General features: G+C 49.9%; 1 protein-coding gene across 5 annotated transcripts in view; it reads left to right on the top strand.

Moving 5' to 3' along the window:
* The window catches only part of CARMIL1 (capping protein regulator and myosin 1 linker 1), a 317,914-nt gene that overhangs the window by 103,050 nt on the left and 190,422 nt on the right, over positions 1-24,442 (top strand). The window lies entirely within an intron of this gene.

A 24,442-nucleotide genomic window follows, 5' to 3' on the forward strand; every position in this document is an offset into this window, starting at 1 on the left:
GTGGTGACTGCTGAGGGCCCTGCAGGCCAATGGGCTGATGGTGCTGCTCATCTTCAAGCAGGTACTCAGAGCCAGATTATTATTATTTAAAAGATTTATTCATTTATTTGAAAGGCATAGTTACAGAGAGGCAGAGAGAGAGAAGTCTTCCATCCGCTGGTTCATTACCCAGGTGGCCGCAACGGCCGGAGCTGTGGCAGTCCGAAGCCAGGAGCCAGGAGCTTCTTCCAGGTCTCCCACGTGGGAGCAGGGGCCCAAGGACTTGGGCCATCTTCTGTGCTATCCCAGGCCACAGCAGAGAGCTGGATCAGAAGTGGAGCAGCCAGGACTAGAACCGGGGCCCATATGGGATGCCGGCACTGCAGGAGGCGACTTTACCCGCTATGCCACGGTGCCGGCTCCTGCGAGATTATTATTTTTTAGAATTATTTTTGTTTATTTGAAAGAGTGACTCAGAGGGAGGGAGGAGAGAGAGAGAGAGAGAGAGAGAGTGAGTGAGCTGCCATCCACTGGTTCCCTCCCCAAATGGCTACAACAGCCAGGATGGGGCCAGGCTTTAGCCAGGAGCCAGAAACTCCATCCAGGTCTCCTCCCCATGGGTGTCAGGGGCTCAGGGACTTCTGCTGCCTTCCCCATGCACATCATTAGCAGGGAGCTGGGTTGGAAGTGGAACTGCTGGAACTCAAACCTGCACTCCAGCGTGGGATGCCAGTGCTGCAGGTGGCGGCTTAACCTGCAGCACCACAGTGCTGGTTCCAGAACAGAATTCTCGATGGCTTTGATAAGCGGCAGCAAATGGATCTTGGGGAACAGGCAGCAGCAGGAATGGGGGCATCGTTGAGTGCGGGCTGGGAAGGAAAGGGTATGAAGAGATAAGGGAGACTCCCACGGAAGGCTGGTTTCACTTGCACTGCTGCCGGGTTATTCTGCAGGGCAGCGGTCATTGCAGAAGCAGCAGGTGGAGAGGCCGGTTTTCTCACACGTGGGTTTCAGGCATGCACAGCACTCCCAGGACTGTGCAGAGAGGTGCTGCTCGCTGGGAGCGGATGCGTTTTGCAGAGTGATTTTCTTCCCTGAGCTGACACCTCTTTCCACCCTCAGGCTTTCCCTCACTCAGCCTTATTTTCCTGGGGAAATTTGTGAAATGTGAAATCCTGATTGTAGGGACTCAAAATCAGGCAAATTTGTTTCAAATATGCACAAATTTGAAATGAATCTGGGTTTATAGCCTTTTATTCAAATAGCTCTGTGTGTGTGCAGGGAGACGCTCACACCTTTCCCTGGGTTGCCATTCAATATTGATGTTGTCACTTCATGCAAATTCGGCTGATTTCAGAACATTAGGGGAAAAGATAGCGTTTTCTAAGCAATCAGAAAAGGGAGCCACGTCTCTGAATATGGGAGGGATGACTGCATAAAAAACTGTTTTAAAAATCAATGAACACGATGATTAGGTTTTTCTGATACGAGTGGAACTTAGTACCTCCTCTGGGGAGACCCAGGAGTATTCTGGCCTCAACCCTCTTCCTCGGGAAGCTCTCGGCTAGGAATCACAGCCGCAGTGCGCCTCTCTCTGAGGACAGGGCAGAGCGGCAGCTCCCATGCAGGCCCCCCTCCCTCCCCTGCGGTCCACACCACATGCCAGCTCCTCACAGGGGCCATCAGGAGTGGCCTTAGTTCGAGCAGCTCCTCTTCTTCGCATGAAGAGCAGAAGCCGAGAGGCCCATGCAGGTTTTAATTACTGGCCAGCCTGTTCGCAAGTGGAATGAGGTTTGTTTGGAAAGCTTGGTGCTGGCGAGCCCTGTTTATGTGACGGCAACATGCAGAGGACAAGGCTGGCTGTGTGCTTTCTGGAAATGAGAAGGGAGGATTCGGGTCTGGCAAGTGAGGCATGGACAAGGCTTCCAGGGAGTAAACAGCGCCCCCATGGCTGGTGTGGGGAATGGATGAGATGCGTTAGGGGCAGGAGGTCTCCTTGGGGTACTGTGGGGCACGTGGCCCAGAAACTGATGAACAAGGGTGCAAATTCTAACTCCTCTCAGTGTCGCCTGAGTTAAAACATACCTGTCTGGGGCTTGGTGTCCTCGGCTATAGCTTGGGGATCACTGCAGTGACCGGTGTTTAAACTACACCCGTCAAGCCAGGAGGATTCTGAACTGCCCCGCCCAAGCAGGGGTGCAGCCCAGGCATTAGAGAGAATCCTGGTGGTGTGGTGCCTTGCACTGGGAGGCTGACAGGAGACCTGAAGTCCCGCTTCCCATTGCTGGTGCCTGCGTGCTTGGTGACTGGGCAGGAGGTAGGTTTCTGGAAATGGTTGCAAATTTGGCAAGTTTTGTAAAACTATCAGAAGCATTGAAACCAGTTATCAAGTTTGCCCTTGCACACTCAGAAAATGTAATGGGCTGACTTGTAGTGAGTGAAAAACAGAAGTTCTGTTTAACTTATTAAATTAAAAAATAATGCAAATGAATGTGGAGGGATGCTTTGAGTGGAACCTGTTCTGCATAGGTACTTTATATAATCATTAGAGAATTTGTAGGTCAAATTAGGCCTGCAGGAAATTTCATTGCCAATGTCAGTTGGTTTATTGGCATGTTAAGGGAATTAAAAAATTAGTTTGGCCTTTCAGAGAGCTATTATTACTGTTTGAGCCATGAGTATTATTCTAATGATCATTAGACAACTAATATTTATTGGGCCATTAGGGCTGGGTAGGCTCAGCACTGAAAAGCTTTTACATAGTGAGCTCATTCAGTCTTTGGGGCACTCAGTGGGAGGCGGGCTGGCCTTGTGTGTGTTCACAGCTCAGGGTGGGAAGCTTACAGAGGTCAGATACTTGCCCAGAACCACACAGCTGCTTCTTTCATAGCCTTCCCTTAAAACTCCATGTAAACAGCATGCAATGCACCCAACTGGCATTTTCAGGGAAAATAAGTAAAGCTCGCAGGGCAGAGTCTGCACCCAGGACCTGGCCCGCCCTGTACCCGTTGTGAACACCTGCCTTCTCTGCTGCAGACCCACCCACACCTGCCTGGCTGCCTTTCCATCCTTTGGAAGAATTAGAATTGGTCGTTCTGCCATGACAAGTTCCCAGATCTGAAGGTGGTTTTCAGTGTAATGGTGGGGTTTTGTTTTGACTCCTCCCCTTTCATTCTAGAATATTTTGTATGGATTTCATTCCCTCCCCTCTCTGGTGGTGCTTAATGGTAATGGCCAAAAAATTGGTCAGGATTTAAGCTGGGAACTTTTTGGATATATGTTTTTTGAAGTTCCTTTTAAAAATGTACAACTTGGGAAATTTTTAAAATTCTGTATGTCAGAATATGAATTTCTCTAATAGTGGCCACCAAAATGCTCAGCCAACCAAGAGAACCCAGCCAGCTGCCTTCTTTGGGCGTAGTCTGCTTTAAGCATTTGAAAAATCAGCAGCAGGGGCCAGCGCTGTGGCACAGTAGGTTAATTCTCTGCTTGTGGCACTGGCATCCCATATGGGCGCTGGTTCTAGTCCTGGTTGCTTCTCTTCCAATCCAGCTTTCTGCTGTGGCCTGGGAAAGCATAGAAGATGGCCCAAGTCCTTGGGCCCTGCACCTATGTGGGAGACCAGGAAGAAGCTCCTGGCTCCTGGCTTTGGATCAGCGCAGCTCCAGCCATTGTAGCCATATGGGGAGTGAACCAACGGAAGGAAGACCTTTCTCTCTGTCTCTGTCTCTCACTGTCTGTAATTCTACCCCTCAAATAAATAAATAAAAATTAAAAAAAAATATCATCAGCAGCCACGTCTTCATTGTCGTCATGAAACATAGAAAGTCCCCAGCTACCGTTTTGAGTTGTCACTAAGGAGGGAGAATAAATCTGAATTTCTTACCTCACTGAAAGAAAGCGTCACCGCTGCAGACTCACCGAGATGTGTTTAAAAGATGAGGCTACCTGTGTCATTCTTAGCAAGCACTTCTAAATTCCAAGATGCGAGCAAATTTATTAAAAAAAAAATCACTAAAACAACTAACATATTCATTTTGGTTTAGGTTTATGACATAGTTCAAGTTACATGTTTTTGCTACACATTGCCTAAGTATTTTTTTGTCCCCATATATAACATATAAGGGTACTAATGGTTCATGAAAAAAATTGGATTAAAAGTTTATTTTGGGGGCTGGCACTTGGTGCAATCGATTAAAGCCCTAGCCTGTAGCCCCCGCATGTGGGTGCTGGTTCGTGTCCTGGCTGCTCCACTTCTGATCTAGCTCTCTGCTATGGCCTGGGAAAGCAGTAGAGGTTGGCCCAAGTGCTTGAGCCACTGTACCCTCATGGGAGACCTGGTGGAAGCTCCTGGCTCTTGCCTTCAGATTGGCGCAGCTCCAGCCATTGCGGCCATCTGGGAAGTGAACCAGCGGATGGAAGACCTCTCTCTGTGTCTGTACCTCTCTCTGTAATTCTTTCAAATAAATAAAAAATAAAGCTTAAAAAAAAAAATGGAAGGAAGCCGGAGTTAGGAGCCAGAGCCAGGCTCTCTACGATGATTTTCTAATCTCATAATTTAGACAAAGACCTTGGAGTGCATAGTAAGGATAGTCAACTCCTTTAAGCTGCTGAACAATACATGATACACCAGTGATGCATGACAGGGGAACTGAGTTTCACTTGTTTGTCAAATGAATAAAATTGTGTTTTTTTGTAAGTGTCTTGAACTCAGTTTCCTCGTTCTCAGAAAAAAGAAAGAATTCAGCTGTGAGCTCGTTGAATCGCCCTATTAATCCCTTGGGTCATGCAGTTCAGTTGTGACTAGGGTCAGCCTGAATGCTTCAAAGGCAAGATTAATGCAAGCTCATTCTTCAGGTGTTTGGTTAGGGTTGGGCGATTATTCGTGAATGTTGCCCTGTCATTTGAGTCTGCTAGGATTTGCTGATGAACACATGAACCCCTTTATACCAACAGCACATGGAGCCGTAGCCTCACTCCCTCTTCGCCTCTCTGTGTAGCGAACCCCTTTATACCAACAGTGCATGGAGCTGTAGCCTCACTCCCTCTTCGCCTCTCTGTGTAGCCAGCGACTTGCCAGACCTCAGGGACATTGCTGAAACATGGGCGGTGAGACTCAGGGCCACCAGCTCTGTTTATCAGTAAGCGTTTCTGAGTCCCGGCTCCCAGCCCACTTGAATTTGCCAACCAAGTATTTGCATGTGGCTCCCCCCAACCCTCAGCTAATTTCCCTCTTTTACTTTCCTAAGTCCTCGTTTTCTGACCGAGCTATTTGCTTTGTCTTGATTTCAACTGAAACACTGTGGTCCTTCACGACGATCTTTCCAGGAAAAATGAAATAATCCATAAAGTGCTTTGAACTTAGAGCAGGCGAGTAATTCAGTCGTAATGAGTGTCCTATCTTTATTTTTATGTGACATTTAAAATGTTAGCATTGAATATGGATCAGGAAAGGAAATCTCGTTCTGAATGACATTGATAGAATGATGGGCTATAATATATTACAATTGCATGCAGAAACTTAGAAAGTATGTTGAAAGTTGTGAAGATCAAGCCAGCTGCTAGTCCTTTTCAAAGAATTTATGCAGAAATGGGAGAATTAGATGATAACTTTAGGGCATAATAAGAAATAGGAACATACACTTTCAAACTTACGGATCTATTTTGTACTTATTTTATAATTTATTCCAAGAGAAGAGTGCGATGTGTGGTTCTTGAATGTTTTGCTGTAAAATGATTTAATGGTCCAATATGGCACCCTCTGACCACAGTAACTATATTAATTCAAATGAAAATGAATTTTTAAAAATCCAATTGCTTGGTCACACTTGTCACACTTCGAATGTGAGTGGCCACAGGTGGCCAGTGGCTACTGAGTGTGAATGTGCAGATATGAAGTGTTTCCAGAAAGTTCCATAAGAACACTGTTCTGGAGGAACTGAGAAGAGGCAAAAAGCATATCCTCATCCTCCCCATTCCCAATGTTGCTTTTTGGAGTTTAAGTAGACTCTGGTGCTGTATTATTGCCTTTAAAGTGGACATGTGAAACTAGTCTATACAGGGATGGTGCACTAGAAAAGATCATCTTTTTTTTTTTTTTTGACAGGCAGAGTGGACAGTGAGAGGGAGAGACAGAGAGAAAGGTCTTCCTTCCTTTGGTTCGCTCCCCTAATGGCCACTGCGGCCGGCGTGCTGCGCCGATCTGAAGCCAGGAGCCAGGTGCTTCTCTTGGTCTCCCATGGGGTGCAGGGCCCAAGGACTTGGGCCATCCTCCACTGCACCCCCTGGGCCACAGCAGAGAGCTGGACTGCAAGAGAGGCAGCCAGGACAGAATCCAGCACCCCAACCGGGACTAGAACCCGGTGTGCCGGCGCCGCAAGGCGGAGGATTAGCCTAGTGAGCTGCGGTGCCGGCCAAAAAGATCATCTTTTCCTCTCCCGAAAACAAACGTGCTCCCAGCTTGAGAACCCTCAGCAGGACACTGCGGAAGTCCTGAGACAGTTCTCTGCGCCCAAGTGCACTTCTTCCGTAAAAATGCTCTTACTTTGCCAGGTACCATACATGGACACCAACCAGGAGTCACTTAATCAGGTGCCATCTTGGACTGATATGTAGTCTTTTCATAAACCAGGCCATAAGCTTCAGCAAAGTAACGGATCCTCTCTGTATTCCAAATTCACTCCATCAGCAAGGCCAGCTGGGCTGCATCACTTGGAGACTGACCCCTGCTCCCACGCCCACTGAGCACGCTGGCTTAGCCGTCCTCCCTGGAGTTCTTGTCCAGCCCTGCACCTGCCCCCAGCTGGGTGTGCTGTTCCACTCCTGCCCTCTTCCTGCTTCCCAGTCTGTTCTCAAGGCAGCAGGAAATCAGAGGGCAGGGCAGACACCATCCTGTAAACCCTCCCAGAGCTCACGGCCTCTCTGACCTGTGCTGACTCCCCTCCGGCCGCTGCGGGTGCCTCTCTGTGCCTCAGTTACAGCAGCAGGTCCCTGCAGCTCTTCTGCTTGGCCTGCCCTTATCTGAGGTCTGCGTGTGGTTTGTTCAGTCTTTTGCTTCCTTTAGACCTTTCTGAACATCACTCCGTATTGAGGTCTCACCAGGCTGTTTAAAAATGCCGCCCACCCCTCTACCCTCACCCTGTTTATTTCCCTAGGCCTCATTCCTGCAGGCACACTATGTTTTATCAGTTTATTTGCTTGTAGCCTGCTTCCTCCTGTAGAACATAAGCCGCTTTAAGACTGGTCTGTATGTCCTTTATGTGTTTTAATCCCTTTTAATCCTTGTCTAGAACATGGTAGGCACTTAATAATTGTATGTTGAATGAATGAAACACTTTCTCAAATATTTCATGTAGTTGTGATACCTGCTACCAAAAAAAGGGGGGAGCATAGGATAGAAGAAATGTATTTAAAAGAGAATTACGTTGTTTGAAGCTAAGAATACTAATCTAGTTGAAATTCATTTTGGCATGAGAGACACAAAGGCACAGGTTCTGGTGCCGCCCTGCCTCCACCTTCAGCCATCGCTTAGGTGTCAGCTTTGTTCTCTGCCGGACCCCTCGAGGGCCGCCCCTCCTCTCAGTCTCTTCCTTGAGGGGCCATAGAGAGTGGAGGCTGAACCAGGGCTTCGTGGGTCCTATGTGGACACCATGAAAGAGAGGACGTGGGGCTACAAGGCTGGTGGTCCCTTTGCTGGCCCGCTGGGCCTTGGCCATCATGCCAGCACTCAAAGAAGACAGAAAGAAGGGTCTTCTCTGTTTTGGATCTGGTGTCCGTGGTCTGTCTGTTCTAAGGGAGGAGGGGCCATGGGGCCAGGGCCCACCCATACATAGTCTGCTGCATCAGGAGAGGTGATGAGTTTTAGATGTGAGTCTTCCCAGCCCCAGGCTACAGAGTGGTTGATGCCAGACTGGTGCACCCCCCCCCCCCCCCCCGCCTCTCCCCACCTACTGCTGGGAAGGTGATGGGGAGAGAGGCGAAAGCTAAGAGGGGTCAGGAGCAATTAAAAACAGAGGAGGGCCTCTCACAGTTGCTGCTTCTGAGCAGGCACAGCTTTGCTGAGAGCCTGGATTCCTGTGTTAAGAGGGGGATAGCAGCAGTGTTTTTGCCAGAACCATCAGCTTTTCACTATCCCCATTGGATGAATTTGGCTTAAAAAGCTTCCGTCTGAACTCACGGTTTTTATTATTTTTTTATTTTTTTTGACAGGCAGAGTGGACAGTGAGAGAGACAGAGAGAAAGGTCTTCCTTAGCCGTTGGTTCACCCTCCAATGGCCGCTGCGGCTGGCGCACCGCGCTGATCTGATGGCAGGAGCCAGGTGCTTCTCCTGGTCTCCCATGGGGTGCAGGGCCCAAGCACTTGGGCCATCCTCCACTGCACTCCCTGGCCAGAGCAGAGAGCTGGCCTGGAAGAGGGGCAGCCAGGACAGAATCCGGCACCCCGACCGGGACTAGAACCCTGTGTGCCGGCCGCAAGGCGGAGGATTAGCCTAGTGAGCCGCGGCACCGGCTACAGTTTTTATCTTGACATTTTGAGCCACTTGGCAAAGTGCTCCGTTGGAGTTCTTTTAAGAAATCTGTGTCCCCTGAGCAAAACACTTCTGCACATAACCATCTCATTTACCTGGAGCTTCCAGAAAGAAAAACATGCTTAATTAAAAAAAAAAAAAAATAGCTTTCCCTTGGGGCCGGCGCTGTGGCGCAGCGAGTAAATGCCCTAGCTTGAAGTGCCAGCATCCCATATGGGTTCTAGTGCCGGCTGCTCCTGTTCCAATCCAGCTCTCTGCTGTGGCCTGGGAAAGCAGTGGAAATGGCCCAAGTGCTTGGGCCCCTGCACCCGTGTGGGAGACCTGGAGGAAGCTCCTGGCTCCTGGCTTCAGGTTGGTGCAGCTCTGGCCATTGTGGACAACTGGGGAGTGAACCAGCGGATGGAAGACCTCTCTCTCTCTCTGCCTCTCCTCTCGCTGTGTGTAATTCTGACTTTCAAATAAATAAATAAATCTTTTAAAAAAATTAGCTTTCCCAGCTTTCTTTAGTGTAACTTTTCAGTGTGACTTGGTTTTGAAAGATGAATTGCCTCATTTTTAGATTATTTATTGTCACTAAAATGATATAGATTATTTCTGTATAGTCTGCCTCATTAGTACCCTGTCTCACCCTTTTACTGTGTTTAGTTTTGGGGACTTAAATGTTACCCTGTTTTCACAGCCAAGGGTAAGCTCAAGATACAGTAAGCCATCAGGTATCTGAAGTCCTTTAGTAAAATGGATTTTGCTTGCTCTGTCTCCATTGCTGGAAATGGCATTTTGAGCCCCTGGGAGCTGCAGAAGACTTGAGTCTTTCGGTTATGAATGAGTTCTTTGAACAGTGGGCAGAAGGCGCGGGAGTCAGCGCTGTGTACTGCTACACCTTTCCTGGGCGAGCTTCTCTTTCCCTTGTGTTTCTGTTCTCTGTGGCAGCTGGGATGGGGGTTCACTGGTAGATCTGTTTGAAAAAAGGTTGAGGTAAGCTGCAAACAATGGACTTTCAGGTGCTTTCCTTACAGGATATGGCTGCGAGAGAGGAAGGATGTGTCAGTTACATGATAGGCAGCAGGCGAGAGCAGACAGAACTGAATTTTTATAATCAGATCCACAGGCTGTCACAAGTTTTTGCCTTCTAAAATCCCACCTGTTCACAGCTGAAAATAGGAAGAGGAAACAATAAAACTTGCCACGTTCATTCATTGAACAGATACTGGAACACCTAGTTTGTGCCAGGCACTAAAGTGGGTTCCTGGATGGATATGGCCCCTCTTCTTTACAGTTTCCTGGGGCTGATAGATAATAAATATATAATTTATTTATAATACATGTGATAATGTTTGTCAGGAAGTACACAGTTACCCCGTGAGAGCCTACGAGGGTACTGACCATAGGAAAATGGAATTCAAAGCTAAGTTTATTTGGGTTCAGAAAAAATTAAAATCTATGCATAATTTTTTTTATTTATTTGAAAGGCAGAGTGAGAGAGAGAGAGAGAGAGACAGAGAGACAGAGACCAAAACACCAATAGAGAGTGTCTGTCTGCTGGTTCACTCCCCAGTGATGACAGCCAGGGCTGTGCCAGGATGAATCCAGAAGCCAGGAGCTTCATCATGGTCTCCACATGGGTGGTAGAGGCCCAAGCGTCTCGAGCCATCTTCCACTGCCTTCCCAGGTGCATTAGTAGGAAGCTAGATTGGAAGCAGAGCAGCCAGGTTTCAAACCTTCGCTCACAGGGGATGTCAGGGTCACCAGCGGCAGCTTAACCCGCTGTGCCCCAACACTGGTCCCTGTAGTTTTTCCTAATAGGAATTTCCCAGGAACTTTTTGAGAACCCCCTCAGGTGCATGGATTTCAGCAATTTTTGCAGACAAATAAACTCATCTTTGAATTCCATTTTCTAAGACCGATTTGAAAGTCCCCTCCCACGAGAGGAGAACTGGTATAATCTAGACTTCGTTAGGGAGCTGGAGGAGGAGCAGGTGTGAGCCAGGTGAGATGGAGCGAGGAGGGGGGAAGGGAGAGCTCTTAAAGCCGTGGGTGGAGCAAGAGCCTCCTTCCCCAGGTGGGGGACCACCCCATTCTTCCATCCAGTGTACGGGATTGAAGGGAGGCTGGAGGTGGAGGCAGGAACCAGGGTAGAGGTGCATGATAATGTTGGGGACTGTAAAGACCACTGTAAAATCCTGTCTCGGCTGGGTTTGAGGGCACAAGAGTGGATCTGCCTGGCGGGTGTTGCAGGTGGTTCAGGCACAAGGTGACAGTGGCTTGGACTCGCCTTGGCAGCAGGGATGGAGAGAGGGGGATAGGTGTAGGAGGTGTTCAGGCAGTAGACTGCCCAGAATGTGGAGAATGACCGAGATGGGGGAGGAGGGTGCAGTGCCTGCGTTTCTGAGTTGAGAAACTGAGAATGGCTGTGCCTGTTACCAAGCTGGAACTCTTAGAGGAGGGACAGATTCTGGAAGAAAGATCATGAGTTCAGTTACTGACCTGCTGAGTTTAAGGGTTAGAGAGGTGTATGGGTGCAGTTAGCTTAGAAGATCTGCTGATTCAAGAGTCTGTGCGTGAACTTGGGAGACATCTTGGTTTGACTGAAGTCATGGGTGAGAGTGCATGGTAGCAGGGAGCGAGGAACTCATGGAAAAGAGCTTCACACATGAAGGAAGGACCAAGTTCAAAGCCAGAGAGAAACCTGGCTGGAAAATGCTGAAAAGTGTACATTGGATTTCGTAACCGAGAGTTGATGTAGACCTTGGCAGGAAAACCTTTAGTGGAGCTGTGGGTTGTGAATTGGTTTTGAACATGAAAGGAGTAAATTTGAGAGAGGAAACAAACACACTGACCAAAGAGACCTATTTGAGAAGTTGGGCTCAACCAGAGAGGGAAGACACAGGGCTGTGTAGGATCCAGAGGAGTCCTTGTAGCTGTGCACCCGAACATCTCTGCATCTCGACACTTAGATGTGCAAGAGCAGGTGTGTTGGTCACTTGAAGTTCCTTCAGAGGTGGACAGAAGAGAACTGAGAGCCCAGTGAGGGGTGGGCCTATCCCTGAAGCACTGTGGAAGGAGAGGACGGGATGCACGGCAGGTGCGGGCAGGTGTGCAGGCTGCAGTGGGGTGTAAGCCAGACTGTTCCAGTCGTTTCTGTTCTCTCTCCAAAGTCAGAGGCAAAGTCTTCTTCCTAGAGGAGGGGTGTGGCCTCGGCTCGCTGGGTTAGATCGGTTCCCCAGCTGTTCTTGGCATCCAGTGCCAAGCGTGGGTCAGGCTGCTCGGAGGGTTCATCCAGGGTTGAAGTTTCTCTCTGTGGGTGTAATAGAGGGACGAGGAAACCTGCAGGCTGCATTGTTAACTATGGAGGGCTGATTTCAGAGGAGGAAGTTGGGTAAGGGCTGGTAGAGAGGGCAAAGAGAGAGACCTGGCAGAGTGTGCAGTGTGCCTGTGAGTCACCCAGGCTCCCAGAGAGTACAGATTCTGATTCAGCAGCCCTGGGTGAGACCTCGGGTTCCGCATCTGTAACAAACTCCTGAGTGGTGTGGGTCACACTTTGTGGAGAAGTTAAGGTTATACGCAGAGACCAGGGTGCCTGAAGCAGAAATCCGAACAGTGTATAATAAGTAAATTCAAGCAATGCGTAACACAGCCCCAGGCATTACAGAGTGGACAAGAAGGTGCAAGAATGAGAAGCCCACCTGATCACTGAGCTGGGGTTGCAGGTTGCAGACGCCAAGCCTGACTGTGACGAAATCCTCCCGACAGCCCCGCGTGGGTGCTCTAGTGTGACTCCTTGTTTTATAGATGAGGAAAATGAAACACAGAGGGGTCTTTCCCACACCCCCCGGGCTTGGCAGTGGTGGAGGCAGGATGCAAACTGGGCTGGTTCCCTAAGTGAATGGGTGCTTCCTTGTGCCTGATACGGAAGTTGGGGTGCACAGGGAGTTTTTTTTTTTTTAAGATTTGTTTATTTATTTGAAAGAGTTACATAGAGAAGGAGAGGCGGCGGGGGGCGTAGGGGAGGGTCTTCCACTCGTTGGTTTACTCCCCAGTTGGCCACAATGGCTGGAGCTGTGGCGATCCGAAGCCAGGAGCCAGGAGCCAGGAGCCTCCTCCGGGTCTCCCATGTGGGTGCAGGGGCCCAAGGACTTGGGCCATCTTCTACTGCTTTCCCAGGCCATAGCAGAGAGCTGGATCGGAAGTGGAGCAGCTGGGACTTGAACCAGCACCCATGTGGAATGGCGGCACTGCAGGTGGCGGCTTTACCCACCACGCCACAGCGCTGGCCCCCACAGGAAGATTTTGATTCAGCCTTGGCATCACTGTGAATGTGGTTCAGAGTGTCTAGGAGAGCGCTGGCCTAGTGTGAGGCCTTCCACACACTGTCCCGTTTAATCTTTGCAGCTGTCCTACCAAAACTGATACCAGATCCACTTTACCTATGAGAAAAGGCAGAGCCCCAGATTTAAGCAGCTGATTCGTGAATCCACACTGGTGTAGATCCAAAGCCCATTCTTCCTGTTGTACTGCCTCACCAGGTGGGAGTGGAAGATCCCTTGTAATGCTCACACGGGACTCGCTTCCATGGAAATAATCTGTCTGCACTGGCCTAACCCTCATCCTGGTGGGGGTGTGTTGTGAGCCAAGCCGAGACCAGGAGACCCGGCTTCCAGGCCTGGCTCTGTTTCCAGCTAGCAAGTATGTGCACACTCTGCTGGCCTCAGCATTTACCTGTGCTTCCCTTTCGCAGCTGAGTTTTCTAAGTATGAGGGCCAGCGTAAAGGGCTGCTTGCTGTAGGCATTTCTGTGGGCTTAGCCACTGAGAGCCTAACTCGAATTCTTATGCCAGGAGGCTGGCTGTCTCCAACTCAGAAGTGAGGATACAGGACATGGAGATCTACAGTGACTCTGACATCCCTCAGCGCCCGCAGGGCCACACACAGCCTGGCTTGCTCCTGCTGAAAGGAGCCAAGAGCCACCATAAAAAAATGGGGCTCCTGAGACAAACCGTTCCAGAGACGGCCTTGGAAAATGGGGAGTAAACCGGTTCACAGAGAAAGCAGTCAGCTACTAACCAGAGATAAACAGAACACCTGCCTTGTAGATAAGCCCCTTCCCTACGCTTGCTCAAGGTTAACTAAAAAAAGCTACAAGGCACGTAGCAACCTATTCCTCTCTCCTAGAAACCCCCTCCCCTAATGTATCCCTTTGACCTAGTACTTTTCCACCGACATTACCACTTTAGACTGCCATACAAGGCCCGCTACTGAAAATTATCCAATGAACTTACGCCAGCCTATAATATGTTAATTTTGTGGTTTTGCCCTTTAAAAGCTGTGTGAGATAGCTGCTCGGGGCTCCTCTCACTTGCTTGCTGCTTGCAGCAGTAGGGGGCCCATTTGTACAAATGAAATAAAAATTACCTCCTGTTCTATTGCATCGTCTGGTCTGGAGTCTGTGTTTCTGGGGTCGTCACAAGAGGACACCGCTTTTGGGGTCCTACACTGCAGTGGGTCGGGCTCAGAGGATGGTGCCCCTGCCATCTGGCCACACTGCTTCAGCCTCCTCCAGAACCTCCCACGGGAGCCCACTCAGGTGCATGAGGTGCAGGATGCCAGTGTTCAGGAAATTTGAAAACCTGGGCCCACAGTAAGTGCCCCATGTTGGCGTTGTTTGTGGTCTGCGGTGTGCTGGAATTCAAAGCTAGGCTCTCTATGCTGGATTGAGGCTCGTTGTCGCTAAGCCGAAACTGTCCCTTGTCTTTCCTCTTGAGGAACTCTATGTCCTTGCATCTCTAGGAGACTTGCCCCCTGAATTGTGAGTCTTGACGGGTGTGCAAGGATGGAAAATGACTGGCATCAGTTCCCACAGGGCCACCAGGAGGGTCTCCCGCTACTTCCCTCTAGAGTTGATTTGGTTTCTGTCCCTTTTGATCTCTGCCTGTTCATTTGACTGGGACAGCTACTCCAGTTCTTTAAATGCACTTGGTTTTGCATCACGTTCTATTGCTTGGAACAGATGGAGCTCTAATGGTTGCAGACAGGACATTTAACCCTTCCTGGTCTGTGCCTTCATCTGCAAAGTAAAGGAAAAGGCACACTCAGCCCCAGAGCCCTCTGAGCTCACTTTGCAGCAAGAATTGGGTTCCAGTGATTCCCTGCTGAGCAGGTTTGCAAGGAGGCTGGCTGGCCCTGCCCTGGGGAATTGCTTGGGCTAATATGGCATCTGTAGTCATGTTCTGTGTTTTCTGTTGTCCTTGGATGCTTGTGACTCTGTTGTTTGTAAATTCACTGAAAACGTAAATGTGATTGTGAGGACTGTAAGGAGTCCCTCCTCACATACCTGTGGGACTGCTGCTTCTTGCTGTCTCAGAACTGAAAGTCAGTGCAGGCTTTGCCGACATGGAGGACAGAGCTGGGTGTCTGGCTCCTCACCACCCTTGACCTATGCAGCCATGCCACTCGGATGACGGTCTGCTTGATTAGGGTGTTACTACTAGAGTGTCGTCCTGCGTGATGTGCTGTGACCTTGCTGTTGTTCTGGGGTGGGGCATTTGGCACAGTGGTTAAGAGACCACTTGGGACCTCCCATATCCCATATCACAGTGCCTGGGTTCAAGTCCCCACTCCACTTATTGCTTCCGCTGCTTCTAGCTTCCTGCTAATGCACACCCCAGGGGCCAGCAAGTGATGGCTCAAGCAGATGCCACCCATGTGGGGCTGAGTTCCCAGCTCCTGCCTTCAGCCTGGCCCAGACAGACCTGGCTATTGTGTGCATTTGGGGAGTGACCCAGCAGATGGAAGATTGATCTCTGTGCGTATATCTTTTTGTCTGTCTGCCTTTCAAATAATAATAAGAGAAATCCGCTCTAGGAATCTGAGAGGGCGTAGGATTTTGTGTCAGCTGGTTCTTTGGAAAGAAGGGCTGATGTGTGGAGACATTCAGAAGAATTGATGTTGTTTTGAAGTAGCCACATGTTCAGCTGTGGAGGAAAATTACATATGTTTGTTTCTTTCACGCTTTACAACTTAGAAGAATGGGCCCTGGGAAAGAACTAAGGGATTGTGTCTGACAAGCTCTGTGTAAACATTCCATTGCTGCAGAGGTTACCTGGCGGAAAGAAACAAATTTGCACAGGTGTTAGACACAGAAGCTTCCCTCTGAAACTTGAGACAGACTAGAAAACCTGACTTCGTGGCTTCCTGTCTCTCGGAGGAGCATCTGCTATTTAAGGGAACAGGGACCCGTGGGGGATGGATGTCTCCCAGCAGATACCTGCTGGGGATCCGTCGCTTCTGGACAGCGCCCAAACCAGAGCACGAGAGGGCTTTGAAGGAGGCGAATCCCCGAGGGGTCTGGTTGTAGATGCCGGGTGCATGTAGGTAACACAGACACCTGTTCCAGCCTCCTTATTTTAGATTTGCATAAAGAAAGGTCCACTGAGACTGTGATTTGTCCATGGTCAGGCCACTCAGCTTGCATAGCTAAACCCTGGTACCGCTCTCCTTAGTGTGATACGATTACCATCACTGTGAGTTGCTGAAATCTAAACAATAACAACAGAAGCACTAGCACGTGTCCCATGTGCCAGAACTCATGTAAGCACTGGGTGACTGTTAACTCAGCCCTCGCAGCTCCATGAAGGTGGGTACTGTGATTTCTCTCGTCTTAGAGAAGAGGAAACCGAGGCACAGGAAGTTTCAGGGCTCAGCACTGGGGTGCAGTGGGCTAAGCTGCTGCTTCTAACACCGGCATCCTGTATCGGAGCATCAGTTCGAGTCCTACTTGCTCCACTTTGGATCCAGCTCCCTGTTAATGCGCCTGGGCCCAAGCACGAGATGGCCCAAGTACTTGGAGCCCTCCCACTCACGGGGGAGAGACCAGGATGGAGTTCCTGGCTCCTGACTTCAGGCTGACCCAGACCTGGCTTTGGGACCATTTTGGGAGTGAACCAGTGGAAGGAAGGTCTCTCTGTCTCTCCCTCTGTGTTCTGCCTTTCAAATAAAAAACTATATAAATCTTTAAAAAATAAAATAAAAAAGGAAGGGCCTGGTACTGTGGTTTGGTAGGTTAAGCCTGAGCCTGTGGTGCCAATATGCCATATGGGCACTGATTTGAGTCCTGGCCACTCAACTTCTCATCCAGCTGTCTGCTGTGGCTTGGGAAAGCAGTGGAAGATGGCCCAAGATTTTGGTCCCCTGCATATGCATGGGTGACCTGGAAGAAGCTTCTGGCTCCTGGCTTCAGATCAGCCTAACTCTGGCCGTCGCAGCCATTTGGGGAGTGAACCAGCTGATGGAAGATCTCTGTCTGTAATTCTGCCTCTCAAGTAAATAAATCCTTAAGGGCCCGAGCTGTGGTGTAGCGGGTAAAGCCACCGCCTGCAGTGCTAGCATCCCATACGGGTGCTGGTTCGAGACCTGGCTGTTCCACTTCCGATCCAGCTCTCTGCTATGGCCTGGGAAAGCAGTAGAAGATGGCCCAAGTCCTTGGGCCCCTGCACCTGCATGGGAGACCTGGAAAAAGCTCCTGGCTCCTGGCTTTGAATCTGAATAGCTCCAGCCATTGCGGCCAACTGGGGAGTGAACTAGCGGATAGAAGACCTCTTTCACTCTCTCTCTGCATCTCCTTCTCTCTCTGTATAACTCTTTCAAGTAAATAAATACATATTTTAAAAAAATAAATCTTTAACAAAAAGTCAAGAAGAAGAAAAGGCTCAGTAATTCTCCCTGAGTCACATGGAGGGTAAATAGTGAGGCTTGGGTTTGAATCCAGGCGGTCTAATCCCAGAACCAGTCCTTGGAAGCCCACAAGCAGGGGTCGGCAGCCTTTTCTGTAAAAGCTTCAGACTTTGTGAACCATGTGCTGCCGTGGTGTGAAAGCTGCCGGAGAGGTGTGGTTGATTCCAATAAAACCTTCCAAAAATATGCAGGGGGTCTGGATCTGGCCCCTGGGCTGTCCTTTGAAGGGCCTGGGCTGGACCAGGCTGCCTCCTCCCGGGCAGGCCCATTCATGCCCCTGTATCCCTTGGCTGCCCTTGGAGTATGGTGCTCCAGTTGTAAAGGAGATTTGGGGTGGAGAATTGCACTGCCACGATGCCTTCTTTGGTCTTCCTTTTGGGGGAAGTGGTTCCTCCTCCACTGACCAGAGAGGATGTGGGCATGACAGCTGTGTGTGGTATTGCGAGGCTCAGAGCCAAGAGGAAGGTTCTGTTCTGCCCCAGCTTCCTGCAATACCTCGCCCAGGGCTGTGATTCTTACTGTCCTTTCCCTCACCTGGGTGTGTCTTGGGTCAGTGAGGTCTTTGCCCATGGTGCACCTGAGTTGGGGGTTTGGAATTGGGGCAAAATGTTGGATGGCATTCGTCATGCAGTCTGCCAAAGAGAACCTTTGCGGTATAAGCCCATGTATTGCTTGTTTGGCATAGATGTTTGTGGCAAAATGGAATTAACAGATAAGGTTATTCTAGTGCGGAAGGTTTTGGGGATCGGTGCGTGGTTTTTTCATTATGTACATTTTGCATGAACTCTTTGTCGTCCCCATCATCGAACCCAAAAGTAGGTGAGCCTGGCAGTGTACTTGAGAATGAACATGGGTCCTTACAGAGAGCGAGAATGAGAATTTACGGGTTGGGTTGCCTGCACAGCAGGAGGCTTGGTGAAACAGGTATTTATTTCGGTTTTCAGGAAGTGAAGAGCCTTTACAAGGGGGCTCCATTGCCAACCCCATTCTGTATCCTCTCTGTAAGAAGATTTAGGCTCCCTGTTAAATTAGGAGTCTACGCAGTTTGGAGGGTTTCTGTAAATGTTGCCAAATGAAATCTTGAAGTTAAAAGTTGAACCAGAGAAGCCTCCAAGGGAACCCGGTTGCTGCTTGCATTTCAATGAAAGGGAAAGGAAATTCATTACCAAGGTTGAAAGTGTGGTTTGCATGCTAAGGCCTTGGTGGAATAATGGGTCTTCCCAGGAGGAAGGAGGGTAGCTGTAGCTTATCCTTTGTGGTTAAGGTTCCTTGGCTAAACACAAATACTTGGGGTGCGGGGAAGTTTTTTTTTTTTTAAACCTTGCAAGGAAATTCTCCTTCAAGGTCAAATGTGTGTATTAAACAGAAAATTTCAGCCTAGGCAATGTCTCAGTGTGTGGTGGTGGTTATTGCTTTTGTTGTGTGGATGACAAGTGTTATTAAAAATTCAGTAGGTACAAACTTTGTTTCCTTGGGAATCTAAATCAGATGGAGAGACTTAAGTTATTCCCAGAGCTGCTGTTTAGTAAAGACATGTTAGGGGCCGCGCCGGGGCTCTGTCCGCACTTGCATTTTACCAGTCCTCGCTGCGGTGACCAGCCTGCAGGGGAGTATTCCTGCTTGTGCTCATCCATGACTCAGGAACCTGCTGCTTGCCAGAGGTTGGCAGACTGCAAGGTTAAGGCAATTAAAAAGTGGCAGAGTCAGAATTTCACTGAGTCTTCCTGATGGCAAAAATCCAAGTAGGCGGACCAGCGGCCCTGCGTTCCTGGAACGTAGGATTCTCAGCTTTGAAGCTGGAGATGCCCTGGGCCTGGGGGAGGAGCTCATCGCCCATCAGCATTGTGCTCACCAAACCTGGCTCTGGGAAGGTGCTCCTTCCAGGCGGATCCGAGAGGAATGTTGCCTGTGTGGCCACACACATCCTGCTAGCAGCCACGGGTGTGCCTTGCACATCCTCACGAGAGGCAAATTCTAGGGTAGTTTTGGAATCAGAGAGCTAGGGAGAGGTTCATTGGGATTCCCGGTTTCATTGTAGCCCCATTTATTGGTCTACCTTGCGTGGAAAAGGCAAGAGGCACAATTCTACCTGCAAGAGTGGCATTTATATTTTCCACTTATTTTTTAAATTTGGAAGTCAGAGTTATGGGAGCATGGGAGAGAGAAGAGATCAATCTTCCATTCCCCAGATGGCAGCAATGACTGGTGCTGGGCCAGGCCGAAGCCAGGAACCAGGACCCTCATCCACTTCTCCCCCGTTGGGTAGCAGGGGCCCTAGCGCTGCTTTCCCTGGCCATTTGCAGGGAGCTGGATTGGAAGTGGAACAGCCGGACATGAACTGGTGCCCATCTGGGCTGCTGGCATCGCACGTGGCTTTACTTGCTATGTCACAACACAGGCCCTGTACTTTTTGTTTTTGCTTCAAACTTCTGCCGCACTTGTGAGCTCAGGAAAGTGCGCACAGGCTGGGAAAGGGTGAGTCACTGGTGGAAAATTCTCCCCATCCCACCGTCATCCCGTTCCAAATTTTCCATGAGCTCCTTGCATCTCTAGAGCCCCGCTCGGACCACCAGAAAGAAACCCAGGGAGCACAAAGCCTCCGTGGCCTCTCTGCCTTCCTTCTAAACCTGGCCCCTTCACTGCTGGATCCCTGCAAGCAAGTCACTCTGGCCTACGTCCAGTTCCCAAAGGACACTGTGTACTTACGCCACCATTAAAATATTCGTAAAGAAAGGGTGTTGACAGACGGGACCACCGCTGATGGTGAGCCCGTGACTGCCAAGATGGAGCTGTCAGCCGCACCTCGTCACCTGCACACAGCCACCTCTGGTCTGTACTGGAAGGGTGAATCCATGGGAGCGCTCTGGCCTTTTTCTTAGTCTCTTAGTCTAAGGCTCTGGCCCCTGCAGCCCCCATGTGGGAGAAGCCTCAGGCGCAGAGAGTGGGCGGGCCAGCAGTGCCGACGCACGTGGACGCTGCCTGGTTTCAGCTGTTTGGGTGCGTGTCTTGAGATTGGTTTTTGGGACTTAATAATGAGATTCACACAGGGACCTTGTAATCACTTAATGACCCCTTGTACTTATTGCGTGACAGTGTCACAAGGTGTCTGGGTCTTTGTGGTTCAGGTTTTGTTTATTTCTCTGTGACTGTGTTGCAAAGAAAAATCCTCTTCCAGAAGGCAGATTTCTTCTGCACTTTGCTGGCTGTTGTTTTGCAAAAGGCATAAATCAAAGTGCAAACTCTCCTGCACATCTCATAGAGAAAGGGCTGGAGAATGGAGGGCAGGACGTAGGTAGGGGAGGGGCTGGGAGGAGGGAGGAGGGGAGGATGGTGGGAGGAGAGAGAGCCCCCACAGGTGGGGGGCAGTGAGGAAGACACAGCTGAGAAGTACACACACAGAGTCCTGTGCACCGATACAGAGCAGAGACAGAAAGACAGACTTGGAGGGACCGACTCCCTTCTTACGTATCCAAACATCCATCTTCTGCCTGTGGTGCTTTTGTGTGTGTATTGTTTGCTTCCTTTGAAGGTCTAGAATCATCTGACTTTGCCTTGGGGGTGTGTGTGTTGGGGGGGGGTGTTGAGTGCTCTAAATGATGTGTGCCCACTGCAGAGCCAGAATCCAGAGTCCAGGGCTAGAACCCAGCTCTGCACACACCCCAGTCTCTTCGTGCCTCAGTTTCTGCATCTTAAGTGGGGAATACTAGAACTGTTTCCTCCACAGGGTGCTGTGAGGACTCAACAATTCAACCTGTGCGCACCTGTCAGAAGGGGGTGTTCCCCAAAGCCATTGGCTGTTAGTACCGCCGTGTGTGTGTGTGTGTGTGTGTGTGTGTGTGTGTGTGTGAAATGATCCTGCAGGGTGTGGGATCTGTACTTCCTGAAGCAATGTTTGTGACACTAAGCACATTTTTCTGAATACTATGGCATCTTCGAGTTCCTGTCTGGGGCTGCTGGCCTTGAACTTCATTGCTCTTGCAAGGCCAGTCTGAGAGATTGCAGCTGGGAGTGAGGAGTGGGACTTGGGGCTCTCATTCTGCCACACGTGGGCTATGAGGAGCCGACTTTTCCCTGGCTCTGCTGTCAGGCTGGAAACTTGGGGATTTAGGTCCTGAAACAGGTGGGACTGGGCTGTCTCTGGCATGTGAGTGTTGGATTTGGCTGTTATTTTGCCGCTATGCTGAGGTTTTGTGGACCTGAGATTCTTGATTGGTCTCCTGGAAGACAGATGTGTGTGCTGGCAATTACCCGACCCCTAAAGCAGAGCTGGGGCCCAGCGGAGGTGGAGAGGGGAGCACGGTTCTGTGTTTTCATCGATGTGACTGCAGATTCCTCTGAGTTGTGCATTTCTGCTTTGCGTACCTGACAGTATAGCTGGTACCTCGTGCATACAATGATACTTGAGGAATTTTATTTAAAAACTGAATCAAAAGATCAAATTTTTGTATCAATTTTGAAATCCATGCCTGTTTTTTTTTCATAATATACATTTTCCATGAACTTTCTAAGGCCCCTCATAGAGGGAGACAGGCTGAGAACAGGGGCTGGGCTCTCCAGTGCTCTGCTTGTGATCATGGCTGTCGGCATCATTTTCGCATTTGTCTTTTCTGTACTCCTAGGGGAAGAGCAGTGTTTAAAAGGTGCCATCCTGGGGGCTGAGCTGCAGGGGCAGGCTCTGGGTGCACTGTGGAGCACACGATTACACGATTAGTTCAGGCAGGGCCAGCATTTCCTCCTCTGGGTCCTGATGTTGTCATGAGACCCTTGGTATCTGCGCCCCAGACTTACAGGAATGGCTGCACAGGCCACACCCGCCCCTCCTGCCCTGTTGTCTTCCTCTCTGAATTCCCCTCTATCATTGCCATGCTCCTCTGGCTGTTACTGCACCATGTGTGCCCTGTGCACCAGAATTACCTCCTGCCTCTCCCCAGGAGGCCTCCAAACTCTTACTTCTCTGAGTGCTGCTGTCTTAGCCACAACTTGATCAGTGCAGACATTGGAAGCATGCAGCTCTCTAGGGCACACTTGGATTTGAAAGAGAATTTTTTAAACTATATGTTGGGATGTTGAGGAAGCTACCCTTGAGCTGAGAGCTTGGTGGGCTCTCCCAGTCACTGACTGCACTGGGCTCTCCCTTTCTGCCTTCATCTGTTTCTTCTTTGTGGAAAAGATTTATGTGTTTGTTAGAAAGAGTTATACAAAGAGAGAGAGAGAGATCATTCATCTGCTGGTTCACTCCCCAGGGCCATCCATCCCAGGAGCCATGAGGTTCTTCTAGGTCTCCCAAGTGGAGCAGCCAGGACTTGAACCAGTGCCCACGTGGGAGGCTGGCGCAGGCGGTGGCCTTACCCTCTATGCCGCAATGCCAGCCCCTCCTACCCTGATCTTGTCTGATGTGAAGGAGTGGCGCGTAGGGAGGCAGGTGTGCATAGTAACCTGTAAAAAGAGTGTAGTGGTTAAAAACACATGGGGCAGGCACCTTGGTGCAGTGGCTAAGCCCCTGCAAGGGACACCCATGTCCCGTATTGGAGTGCCTGTCCGGGTCCTGGCTGCTCTGCTTCCTGGTCAGCTTCCTGCTGGTGCAGCTGGGAAGGCTGTGGAGGATACACAAGTGCTTGGGCCTCTGCCATCCATGTGGGAGACCAGGATGGAATTCCTGGCTCCTGAACTTGACCCTGTCCAGACCTGGCTGTTGTGGGCAATTTATCTTTCTCTCTTGCTCCCTCTCCCTTTCTCTTTTTCTCCCTGCCTTTCAAGTAAATAAATGGCTTTCTTGTAATTGATAAAGCTGGGTACAGATCCTGTTTCTACCCTCATGGTATAACCTTAAGTGAGCTGCACCACTGACTCTCTTTATTGATCTGTTAAATGGGTGTAATATTGATATTGGATATGATGGATGCGAGGATTGACTGTGTCCTTGTATTTCAGGATGTCCTCCCATCCACGGCACGTATGGAATAGCTGGTAAATAGTACCGCTGCTTGGGCACAGCTTCGTGGTGCGACCTGTTCAGTTGCACAGGACACCAAGCTCAGGAGTGCCCTGCGTCTGGGTTAATGCTTTGGTTTTACTGTCTTGAAAGTCTTAGTGACTTTTGCACACTGGCCTTGCAAATCACGTAGCTAGCCCCGCCACTGCTGGGCTGCACTTGACCTCTAATCACCCACCTGCCCCAGGTCTCCCACTGCCCTCTCCTCTCTGCTGCTTGCCGTTTTCTCCTATTCCCCTGACCTCAAGGCCTTGGTAAAAAGAAAGGCTCACTCCTTAGGAGGAAGAGTAGTGATTTGGTGTGCAGCGTATGGGGAATCAATATAGGGATCTTCTGTGGCCTGCACTTTCAGAAGTCACTTGTTAATGACTGTGGACCGTGTCCCCTCTGAAGTCAGGTAGTGGTGGTGACTCCGGCTAACTCGGATCCTCGAGTGGCTGTATCTGTGTTGGGTGGGAGGTCTGCACTGGGGTGCCACCTTCTCCCTCTCCTTCCCCATCCACTCGTTGTCACCCTTGCAGCCAGTGTCCCATTATGTTCCTTGTCATGTGTCTCCTAAGTTGCCCTGACTTGAGTTTATCCCCGGTGGTGGTGACCTATGGTGGTGGTGACCTATGATTATTCAAAGAGGAGTTTTATGGAAAAGACACCGTCTCAGTTGGGATGAGAGACTGGAGAGAGGCACAGCTCAGGCCATGGGTGCACACTCGCTGATTCTCCCTCCACGCCTGGGCTCTGTGTTGAGTTCGGGTAAAGCTGTGTGACCTTGGTTAAGTCCTCTAACAGTAGGGGGCCTCAGCGTCCTTGACTTGTTGTTTTTAAGGTTTTGTCCAAGTCTAACATTCTGTGCATTATGTGCAAACTACTGGCTTCGAGTCAATAAAGTTATTTGGAAAATGAGAAAAGGCAGTTTTCCCATCCAGACTTGAGACGCGTGGGCGTCTCCTTTCTTTCCTGCGAAGGCTCTCGTGGCCTGACCGGACCTCCAAGTCGTAGTGGTGCTGTAGACGGTGAGCCTGTGGACCTGGGATTCCTGCCAAGGTCTAAGCCATGAGTACAAACCATTTCCAGCCCCCTGCAGGGCAAGGCTCACCTGTAGTCCTGTGAGACCCTATGGGCTAAACATCCACATGTCCTTGGCTGAGTATCACAAAGGACACTTCAGGGGTTGGCCCTGGGTGGGGCCCAGCTCGGGAAGCCGGTATCAGAGTACCAGA

The sequence above is a fragment of the Oryctolagus cuniculus genome, chromosome 5 (genome assembly GCF_051225735.1).
Source record: "Oryctolagus cuniculus isolate XC-2025 breed Fujian yellow rabbit chromosome 5, ASM5122573v1, whole genome shotgun sequence".
NCBI lineage: Eukaryota > Metazoa > Chordata > Mammalia > Lagomorpha > Leporidae > Oryctolagus > Oryctolagus cuniculus.